This window comes from Phyllobates terribilis, unplaced genomic scaffold, assembly GCF_046119375.1.
Source record: "Phyllobates terribilis strain yellow unplaced genomic scaffold, ASM4611937v1 Scaffold_1__5_contigs__length_1240528914, whole genome shotgun sequence".
NCBI lineage: Eukaryota > Metazoa > Chordata > Amphibia > Anura > Dendrobatidae > Phyllobates > Phyllobates terribilis.
The window spans coordinates 854276723-854289040 of NW_027362761.1; the positions used below are offsets into that span (position 1 = coordinate 854276723).

General features: G+C 40.8%; 1 protein-coding gene across 1 annotated transcript in view; it reads right to left on the reverse strand.

Annotated features, from left to right (window-relative positions):
* The window catches only part of STPG2 (sperm tail PG-rich repeat containing 2), a 1485896-nt gene that overhangs the window by 1015916 nt on the left and 457662 nt on the right, over positions 1-12318 (reverse strand). The gene's annotated exons all lie outside the window — the stretch shown is intronic.

Sequence of the window (12318 nt, forward strand, 5' to 3'; positions counted from 1 at the left end):
TGCCCTCAACAACGCAGTTACAGGAAAAGTCCACCTAACCATAGACACGTGGACAAGTGCTTGTGGTCAGGGATCGTACATCTCGCTGACGGCACACTGGGTTAACATAGTGGAAGCCGGGATCCAGTTGGAACTTGGGAGGGAACACAACCTCCCAACGCTGAGGATTGTGGGCCCTAGGTCAATCAGGGTTGCCCCCACAGTCTACAGCTCCTGCACCTCATCCTCCTCAGCCTCCTCCTCCTCTTCAGCCTCCATCTCCGAAATGACCACATCAGTCACAAGCTGGAAGCACTGCAGTACTGCCTCGGCCAAGTGACAACAAGCTGTGCTGAAGCTGATATGCTTAGGTGACAAACCACACAACGCTTAAGAGTTGTGGACAGCTGTGAAAGAGCATGCCGATCTGTGGCTGACCCCGCTGAACCTACAGCCAGGCATGGTCGTGTGTGAAAATGTCTGGAACCTGGTGGCGGCTCTGAGGCGAGGCGAGCTCACACATGTACCATACCTGGCCCATGTGCTTAACCTCGTGCTTCAACCATTTCTCAAAAGCTACCCAGAGCTGCCGGATCTGCTTGATCTGTGCCCATTTTAGAAAGTCAACTACAGCTTCCGCTGCCCTTGCCGTGCTTCAGCAGCATTTGCAGCTTCCAGCTCACCGACTGGTGTGTGATGTCCCCATGCATTGGAACTCTACACTGCAGATGTTGGGAAGGATTTGTGAGCAGAAGAGGGCAGTTGTTGACTACCAGTATCAACAAGGTCGTCGGTATTCAGTTCAGACTCCACAAGACCTCAGGAGTGGACATGGATGTCAGACACCTGTACCATCCTCCAAAACTTTGAGGACTCCACCAAGATGGTGAGTGGCAATGATGCCATAATTAGCATCACCATCCCTCTTCTCTGTCTTCTGAAATGCTCTCTGCTCATAATCAAAGAGGATGCATTGCAGGAGGAGCACGATGAGATGGAGCAAGGAATCATACAGGGTGATTACACACAGCCCAGCCTCATCTCATCCCATTGTGGATTGGGTGACAATGAGGAAGAAGAGGAGGAGGAGGAAGAACAGGAGTTAGCTTCATGCGCTATAGACGGTACTACCTGCACAACTGTCATATTGTCTGTTCAGCGTGGATGGCCTGAGGATAGGGAGGAGGAGGAGAGCATGGTCAGTCGTCCTCTTGGTAAGGACATGGAAGTCTTGCCAGTTAGCAGTCTGGCAAGCATGGCTGAGTTTATGTTACGCTGCCTTTCCTGTGACCCTTACGTTCTCAAAATTTTGGGTGATAGTCATTACTGGTTGGTGACACTTCTAGACCCACGCTACAAAGAGAGCTTTATATCTCTTATTGCTGAGGCGGACAGGTCTACAAAAATGGGGCTGTACCAGAAGGCCCTTGTTGTGGAATAATTAAAGAAATTCCCATCTGAAAACGCTGGCGGCAGAGGTCACAGTTCGTTGGACAACCAAGGAGTACAGCCAAGAGAGACACAACTCCAATCCAGCAGAGGCAGGGGAACACTGTCAAAGTTCTGGGAGAGTTTTCTCAGCCCCTCCCATCGCACAGTCCCTGAGGCGCGGGGTACTCTCACAAGGAGTGCAAAGTTTGGGAAGATGCTGAGGGAGTACCTTGCTGACCGTACCAACGTCATCCATGATTCCTCTGTGCCTTATAATTATTGGGTATCCAAGCTGGACACGTGGAATGAACTGGCTCTCTACGCCTTGGAGGTCCTGGCCTGCCCTGCTGCCAGTGTTTTATCAGAGCGGGTTTTTAGTGCCACTTGTGGAATTATAACTGTTAAGGGCATCCGCCTGTCAACTGAAAATGCTGACAGGCTGACTCTTATAAAAATTAACAAGGGCTGGATTGGGCCAGACTTCTCAACACCACCAAATGATAGCAGCGTAACATAAACTCAAATCCAGTGTCTTTTTTTGGGAGGTGTATTCCTATGCACCTTTTCACACCAACACATATGCTACCTATTTGCTCTTGTCCTCCTCCTTCTCCTCATCCTCATTCTCCACCACCATATCACCAGGGTGACCGTGGTCCATGATGCAACACCCACATAATTCTTTTAAAGGGTGTTTATGATGCCCGTAAAAAAACATTTTATACAGTATGTTCATGTATACCCCCTGGGGTAAATGTTTGTCAGCCCATACCTTTAGTGCATGGGCAGTACAAGTATAGGAGACCCACTCCTTTCTAATGGGAACAATTTTTGGCAACCTTTGCATTCACTGCATAAGCCAACACTATGGGAGACCCACTTCCTAATAATGGGAACATTTTTTCATGAGGCCCTCTACGTCTCTTCCAAAGGGCATTGGAGTGCCTCCCAATTTTTGGTAGCCCATGCATTCACTGCATAGGCCAACACTATGGGAGACCCACTTCCTAATAATGGGAACATTGTTTTCAGGAGGCCCTCTGACCTCTACGTCTCTTCCAAGGGGCATTGGAGTGCCTCCAAATTTTTGGCAACCCTTGCATTTACTGCATAGGCCAACACAATGGGACACTGACTTCCTAATAATGGGAACATTGTTTTCAAGAGGCCCTCCTTTAAGTCTCTTCAAAGGGGTATTGGGGTGCGGTCAAATTTTCAAAGGGGTATTGGGGTGTGTCCAAATTTTTGGCAGACCTGAGACTCTCTGCATACGCAATAACAGTATAGGAGACCCACTCTTTAGTAATGGGAACAACAAAGCATAGCCGGCTGATGGCTCTCTAAGAATAGCGAGGGCCGACTGCTGGCCCTTTAAGAATATTAAAGGCCACCTGATGACCCTATAAAAATAGGCTTTGTGACTTTAAGAGTCCCTAAATGAAACAGGATGTGTCTGATCATGTCTCACACACCACATGGCCAGATATGGTTGTAAAATGTTAAAATGACATTTCCCAGTGAATGCATTTGTCATGGTTGAAAGCAATGCAAAAGTGCAAAAACGCATCAAAAACGCTACGTGTGAACATAGCCCAAGGTGTGAAGGAGTATTTTTGGTTTTGGTTATTTATTTTGCCTTTTACACAAGTCATTACCCTGGAAAGGATGTTCCTTAACATATTTCCTAGGAAAATCCATTTTGGTTTCGTTTTTGTATGTTTTTTTGTGAGTCCGTAAAAGAGGCGTAATACCTCTGACAACATTGTTCACAGCAGTGACATGGGAGTCAGAAATGCTGTTCCCATGTCATTTGAGCACTGTTCCCATTGATTTGGGCAATTTTTAGGCCTCTGCAGACCGCAGGGGGGAGCCATCTGAAAAATGCTCAAGTTTCCCATAGACTTACATTGGGCTCGTTGCTCGGGTCGAGCACCCGAGCATCCCAATTTGCATGACCCGAGCATCGAGCACCTGAGCATTTTAGTGCTCGCCCATCACTATTGTTGCCTATTCAATATATTTTACACCTTAGTAGTGATGTTGACTACCTGCGCAAAAAATCTGGTGGTAGTGGACTACTACATGTCAGACACACAATCAATGAAGAAAAGCATGCAGTGGCAGATTATAAAAACAGCTAAGAAAGTTCACTGATTGAAGTGAAAAAAACAAAAATTATTGAAAGTCTAATAAAAAAAACAAGAGACTCAGAAACATACTCTCAAAACAAAAATGGAAAACTGGAAAAAAAGGCATTGCATGGAAAATTTTTGGATAAGATCAGGAGAAAAGTTAGCCAGGAAAATACATGGTAATGGCCTACAAATGAAACTTTGAAGAAAGTAATCCACAAGCTAATGCTAGCTGCACAAGAACAGGTCATTCGAAAGAATGCAATAAAAGTTGTGATATAATAGTCTTCTCATAATGCAAGTGGAGACTGTGCAAGGATTCAGATGAATCAGTAGAACAGACTACAATTAGTCAGATAATAATTTCCATCTGTCCGCTAAGAAAAACTGGTGGAAGCACATAGTGGGAAAAAAGTGGTCAAAAATGAGCCTGTGAAAATACTGTGGTACTTTAGCCCACAAGCAAAGTATTGGTCTATCACATACTCGACAACCAAAATTTAGAAAAAAAGGATGTGAATTGCCAAAATAGCAATAGTAGTACCTGGAGATAGCAGGGTAGAGGAAAAATAAGTTGTAAGGCTGAAAAATATCAAGAACTGAAAATCAAAACTCAAAGACTATGGCACAAATCTGCAGCACATACTCCAAAAACCTTGTGAAACATTTACAATTCAATGTTGACAATGTTGATGTTGTGTGGATCTATGCATATCCTTTACCTATACATTACAGCATCCTAGTTTCTTCATAAAAATTTGACATATAAGGAAAGCCAACAACGGCTAGTGATCTGACAGTTGTGATTTATAAAATAATAATAATAATAATAAAAGATCACCGTTAGATGTTGATTTTATTATTCTGATAGTCTTTTACGTGCGTCACTATTTATGCCATCTGTAAAAAATTTACTTTTATTTCTCAGCTCAAAACTACAAGATCTGAAGATGCCACAACATCTCAATGTCTTCTTTCTGCAGTCAATGCTTGGTAAGCAGCTTAAGGGTATGTGCACACGATGCAGAAATGAAGCAGAAAATTTCTGCATCGATTTTGCATCTCCCTGGCAGAAAAAACGCATGCAGATTGTGCATGCATTTTTCCTGCGGAATACATGCGGATTCACATGCGTTTCCACATGCGTTTCCGCATGTGGATTGACAAGCGCTTTCCAGGCGATTTTAGCATCACTTGGAAAGTGCTTGACAACTAGGTCACACTATATAAATCCATGCAACCGGCATGGATTTATATAGTGTGACCCGAGAGAGTGGTAAAAAATAAAAAATAAATGCATACTTTACCCTCTGATGGCCCGCGCTGTCCTGCTCAATCCGTTCTCCCTCGCCGGCAACTTTGAATTGAAAGACCTGCCGACGTCAGCGTCACGTGACCCGTCACATGACTCTGACGTCAGCGCAGGTCCTTCAACTCACTGCAAAGTTCCGGGAACCAAGCAGGAGTGCTGCGCGGGCCGCCAGAAGGTAAGTATACATTTATTTTTTATTTTATTCTTTTTTTACAGCTTTTTTAATGGTACCTGGGTGTGGATGAGACTCTCCTCTCCTCCACACTCGGGTACCATCCGCACATTAGAACGCGCCAATAGCGCAAGTACAAATGCAGTCTTGCGGAATTGGCGCGTTCTAATGCAAGTCAATGGCGGCGAAAACACCGCGTTTACGCAAAATTAATTGAAATGCTGCGGATTTTTGAGCGCAGCGTTTACGCTGCGGAAAAATCCGCATCATGGGCACAGCACATGCGGATTTCAATTGGGGAACATTGCTGCCCTTCTACCATGCGTTTTTAATGCGTTTCCGCGGCATTTACGCAACTGCAAAAACGCCGCGGAAACGCATTAAAAATGCATCATGTGAACTCAGCCTAACAGCAACTGGAGAAATGCATCAAAATCAGCGGAAGAAACATACTTTTTACTTGTCAGTGTACCAATGTCCCTCCAATCGGTAATGAGGTGCATGAGGTGGCCATTATGTAACCAAATATATAGTATATGAGACCATTTCTGGCACAGACAGAGTTAGAGTGACTAACATTGTGACGTGTGAGAATGTTTGTGGAGCCTAGTATTCTCTTGAAATTCTCCCTTTTATTGACAGAACACTAAAAAGAATGAAGAAAGCAACTAATTGTCAGCCAAAAAAAGGCAGTATGATCAGCAGGGATTGCAGACTTTCAGCTTGTCAGAGAGCTTCTCCTTCTGATGAGGTTACATCCCTCAGGTGGGAGGTGAGCTGAATGTCTAGCGTGCGTTTAAAAAGAGAAAATAAAGAGATTTTATGGTATATTTCAGAAATCACAACAGAAGCTGCAGATAGATCAGAACATAAAAAGTTCACACCCAGTTGTCAGTGTATTCATTGATTAACAAACAGTGCCATTGTCAAAATTGAAATGGGACATAAAGGGGAATTGAGACCAAAAAAAAGAAAAAGAAAAGCTATAGAAGCAGAAGCATATGAGGATTTACAGATTTTAAGTTTAAGGGATGAAATAGGGTCTTCTTTAAGGTATGAGGGATCAGGACTTGGACCACCAAGTTACTTTGATATATTTAGCTATGTTTTTGTATTGTTTCAAAGCTGCTGGCTATGAAAAGCAAGTTTCTGTTACTGTTGTGCTGCTTTATTGCCAATATCTTATCTCACCTTACCAGAGACACCTGAATAAATGATTCTTTTTATTTTATTCAATGCAAATAAACAGAAAAGGAAACTTGTCCACGGAATTATTTATACCCATATGTTTCATCCTCAGAAATAGAAAATAAAATAAAAGTATGCTCTTCCTTATTAATGAAAGTCCTGCTCGCAATATTTTCCTTTAAAAAGTTGAGCAATGAATACACTTTAGATTTTAGCTTTAGAGACATTGTAATTGAGAATATATACTGAGTGACCATGGTAAATTGGCCTAATGAACAGCAAGAAGTAATATTTTTCATTTATGTATTTTACTAAAGCAAGAAGTGGGACAAAGGCAATTTAGCCTAAACATTGCCACTAAGACCCATTTCAGGTCTAGAGAGTCCATTACAAGAGACCTATGTATAACATATCAGCGAACAAAACCACAATCAAACAAGTGCACAAAAGTAAAACACAAATAGTTATATAAAAGTAGAAACTTTATTTGGAAAAATTAAGAAAACTACTTCACAGGTAAATGAGATAAAGCGTTAAGAACCAGACATGCACATGCAAAAGGGATGCGTGCTTCACCATTACAATTCATACAATATGCTTAAATATAATAGATTCAAAATAATAGGATACCCTTATACAATTGAACAGTAACTCCATAGGTCTTATAAGTATAATTTTATGGGGTCAAAGTAAGATATATGGCCAAAGTGCAACGAAAGACCCAAACTAAATAAGCATGTATAACATTGTGTCCTTAAAATCAAAGCACACTATACCTGGTGTAATGCAGAAACAGAAGTAGGGGGTTCCCAACGATGAGCGCACGTCCTCCTCAATGGGCATTTATAATAACTCTGCCCTTCATCTCTCAAAACAAACCTACTTTAACAAATGAGTTTTGAGATTACATCTGAAAGTTCCAAATGTAGGAGACAATTGGATGTATTGATGCACTGAATTCCACAGAATGGAGGATGGTTGGTAAAAATTTGTGAAATGATTGAATGCGAAACGTACAAAAGCAGAAGAGAAAAGGAGGTCTTCCGAGGAATGGAGATTACGTGTGCTGAGGAATCAGGGGATTAGTTTAGAGATATAAGGAGGAGCCAGATTATGGACAGCCTTTTAAATAACTTTTATTAGTTTGAACTGGATTCATTGGGGAGAGGAGAATTAATCAGGCAACAGAGTTAAAGATGTAGAGGTGTGAGACTGTTAGTCGGGAGCTACAGAGGAGGATATTGCAGAAGTCAAGGTGTAAGATGATGAGTGAATGTACTAACATTTTAGAAGATTCAATGTTGAGGAAAGGACCATTTCCGGAAATATTTTTGTGATGAATGCAACAGGAGGTGGTAAGGACTTGGATGTGGATTTTGAAGGACAGTGCAGAGTCAATAGATATCCCAAGGCAGTGGGCATGTGATACAGGGCAAAGTGTGATGTAATTTATTATGATAGATAAGTCTGGTAGGGGTTTGAGTGAGATGGAGGAAAGATGAGTTTGATTTTGTCCACATTGAGTTTTATAAAGAATGATGGGAAGAAGAAGGATATGGCTGATGAACACTCTGGGATTCTGGACAGCCAAGAGGTGACATCTGGGCCAGAGAAGTAGATTTGAGTGTCATCCGCATATAGGTGATACATACGCCAGCACTGTGCTGTCATTTTCATCTGGCATTTAACAAATATGCCAAATGAAAAATAATGGAGGAACTGATCCCTTTGTTTGCAATGGAATCATTCCCACCATTTCTATGCATCAGTTTTTGCAATGGGCAGGTGCAACATCACACGTTTCATGTAACGTTGGGATCTAGCATCCAACATTACATGATAGGAGCCGGATCCCAATGATGAAAAATCCTGATGGTAATCAATACATTTTTGAATCAGCTTTTCTGTCAGTTCTTATCCATTGAGTTACATCTGGCTCAAAGGCTAAGCCTGAGGCAATGGATATATGTGCAGTCAGTGTTAGACAGCATAACTTTAGTCTAAGCAATCAGGAGATGCACCAAATGTATTATAGTGCTACATACTCTGATAGATTTGGCAGATATTCATAGAAGTTAGAAACGTCCTTTCACTCAAGCCAACTTTTTACATTTTAGATCATTAATTTAAGGATAAACACTGTAATAAACAAAAAATCTGTTGCATTTTAGACACATTTCACTCTCCCTTTCTTGATAGTTATCTGTCAGTACTAGAGCTAAATGGATCGGGCAAAATTCCAATTTGCCTCTTCGCACATTTTCTCCCTGGAATTTGCGACAACCCTTCCCTGACATTATGACTTCTTGGCATGGGCAGTGACCTGTGCGGGCATATTCGGAGAACCCTCCCGGGCCTATTAAACCTGAAAGCCCTGGCCTAGTGTGAGAGGCCCAGAGATTTCAGAGCGGCCAATGGAGGTCTGAAGATGCGATAAGGATCGGACGGGTGACGGTGAGGAGCGTAAGGGTCAGAGAGGTGAGCGGTGAGGTGAGTATAAGGGTTTTTTTTTTTTTACATTTTGATGCTCTTTTATGGTTCAGAAGTATGGTCGCCAGCCCATTTTGCTGAACCTGTACAGAAGCAAATGATAATAAAAATCTGCATTTTGGCAAATGCAGAGTTTTGTCAGATACAAGTAGAATTCAATTGCATTAGAATTTATTTGCTAATCTCTAGTCCATACATTTATCTAAAGCAACTTGCACTAAAAAGAGGTGCAACTTACCCTGAATTTCTAGCAAAACAACAGAAAATATAGGCCAAAGTCTTTTTCAATGTCACTTTTCATTTCTAAATCGTAATGTTTTTAGCGTGCCTTTGAAAGTCTACTTCATTGTTTTAGAAGTCTGAGGTACATTAAAAATATATCAGACTGTAACATAATAATGTATTCTCTGCACTCTTCTTGTCTCTTTTTTTAGCCTTACCTAAGTATAGCTTTGCTGTCGTAGTTCCCTTCATACCTATAATACAATTTTTCTTTTTAGCACCTTTGTGAAGGATTTATTAATTGAATCATGAAAGTTCCTTAAAGAAAAAATTTAGTTATATAACGATTCTACAAAGGAAATTTCATTCTCATAAAGATTTCATTTGCCGGCACTATTCAGAGAAGTCACTTAGGGGATTACATTTGAAATCCTGTCTGAAATAGAGAGCTTATTGCCTTTAAACCAGGCTCTCATCATGCATCTAAACAAATGACCTTTTTGTGCCAATATCACTCAGTGCCTAACAGCCATTGTCCTGGCTTCACCTGTCATCAGACTACAGTTCTAGAAAGTTCACATGCATATAGGGATGAATTATCAAAACATTAGTGAGAACATCTTTCATGTAGTATAATAAAGAATTCTATACGCAATGGCCATGTACTGTATTGCATTGTCCACAATCCTTTATTCACACTGTTCAATGTACTTTAATTATAACATACTTCAGATCTGTAATAGGTCAACCCTTTTATCATACATAAAAACGTATTTGTTGGTGTTTCTTACTTTATTTGTCTGCTTATTAAATTAGCAGGAAACATTTTATTAGATGTTCCACGTTTACATGGTCTTTATTGACTTTACATTACATTAGGAATATTTTGGCAACATATCTTGGAATACAAAAATTGAACAAGTTGGAATTTTTCTTATCTAGCCCTATTGTTTATTCAGGAGATGAGTGGCAAACCAAGTAATGGTGAGGGAGTTGTGGTGTCCATCATAGTGTGGGTGAACTGTGGAAGCATCATATTGGATTGAAGACTGTGGGAACCATCATACTGTGTGGAGGACTGTGGGGAATTATCCTGTTTAGGGGAGCTCTGTGGTCATCATACTGTCTGAGGGTATGTAGAAATATAATTTTGTGTTAGGGCTGTGGGGGGTCAATATATTGTGTGTGGGGGCATATTGCTGTATATTAGGGACTGTGAGGGTAGAATACTGCATGTGGGGGAATGCACTGTGGGACTATAATACTGTGTGGAGAGCTGTGTGGCCTGATACTGTGTTGGGGAGCTATGTGGACATCACACTGTGTGGGGGACTCTGAGGCATAATACTATGTGTAGGAACTCTGTGTTAGGGTTGTGTTGTGGGGGTCATCATATTGTGTGATGGGCTGTCGGCGTGTCTTATAGTATGAGGGTTTCTGGGGGCATCATACTGAAGGTGCAGGTACTGTGGGGGCATCATACTGAGTGTGCATAGGTTGTGGCAATATTTCAAATATGATTACAATTTTGAAAAATTAGCAATTTTTAAACTTTAAATGGTTACATTCTTAAATCAGAAAGACATACCACACAAAATAACTAATAGAAACTTTTTTCCATATGTCTACTTTACATCATCACCATATTTCAAACATCCTTTTATTTGTAGCAGGTTCAGCAATGTTTCCTTTTTTAAAGCACCACTCCTGCGTTTTTTTTTTTATTTAACCGCTGGAGTGGTGCTTAAAATCTAAGTCCCTTGACTTCTGTCTGTTACTCACCTTCCGGCATTTTTATCTGTTTTCGTGGCCGCTCTGGTCAATCTTCTGTTGTTTGTGACCAGCTGGCTGCTCCAATGTATCATGGAGTGCTCCGGAGGTCACTCTTCAATGTAAATCTATGAGAGCCTTGTTCTGGCATCGTTCTGGCTCTCATAGTCTTCCAATGAGAGCTTGTGACGTAGCTTCTGACTTCCGGCCAGTCAGAAGCTGCGCTCACAAGATGGCGCTGCGGGACCAGACCGGCACCAAAAAACAGGGGACTTACATTTAAAGCTCCACTCCAGAGGCGGAAAGAAAGAAGAAGGTGGAGTGGTGCTTTAAGAAAATTTACAAATCCTATTTCTTACTAACCTATTCAGATTTGAAGTGACATTATGGGGCCTATATATTGCAAAACCACCAGAAGTGATACTATTTTAAAAATTGGACCCCACAAATTATTCTTAACTGTTGTCAGAAAATGTGTTATCCATTCAGGTGTTACACAGGAATTTAGGCAAATTTGAGTGAAAAAATGGAAAATTTTATTTTTTTCCAATAAAATATTGCTTTAGCAGTAATTTTTTCATTTTTAGGGGTAACAAGAGAAAACAGCCCTCTAAAATGTATCACACAATTTCTCCTAAATGAGGCAATATACCATATGTGGTCAGAATCTGTTTGGGCCAAAGATAGGGATCTGAAAGGAAGAAGCACGATTTGATTTTTGGAGCATATTGAAAGTTTCCATAATTGACCACAAGGAATTCATCTAGGGGTGTGTTGACCATTTTGGACCCATAGGTGCTCAGCAGAACTTTATAACAGTAGGACGTGAAAATGAAAAATTACATTTTTCCCAGTGGAATGTTGTTTTAATTCCAAATTTCTAATTTTCACAAAGGATAGTAGGTGAAAATAGGTCCTACAATTTGATACACAGCTTCTCCCAAATGCTGTAATACTCCATATGTGGGCAAAAGCTAATATTTGGGTACATGACAGGGCCCAGAAATTACAGACCACTATTTGATTTTGGGTGCACAAGTTTGGCTCGAATAGATTGAAGTTTGTCATGTTGTATTTGCAGAGCATCTGAGATGCCAAAACAGAAACCCCACACAAGTGGCCTCATTTTAGAAACTAGATCCCTTTAGAAATTCATCTAGATAGGGTGTGTTAAGCATTTCTAACCCACAGATGCTTCACAGAACCTTTTAACATTTGGATATGAAAACGAAACATTGCGGGTTTTTTTTCAGTAAAATGTTGATTTGTAATTCTCACAAGGGGTAAAAGGAGAATATGGACCCTATAATTTATTGCACAACTTCGACCAAATGCAGTGATACCCCATATGTGGTCAAAAACTAATGTTTTGGCACATGGCCGGATTTGTAAAGCAATGACTGCTATTTGATTAGTGGAGCTGACGTTTGAATGCCATATTGAATTTGCAGAGGCCCCGGAAATGTCAAAAACTAGAAAGTGGAGTGAGCGTTTTATAACATTTGGCCTGAAAATAAAAAAATAAATTGTTACCTCTAAAAGCAATAAGATTAAATTTTTTCATTTACACAAGTATAATAAGTGAACATGGACCCCAAAATTTGTTACACATTTTCTTGTGA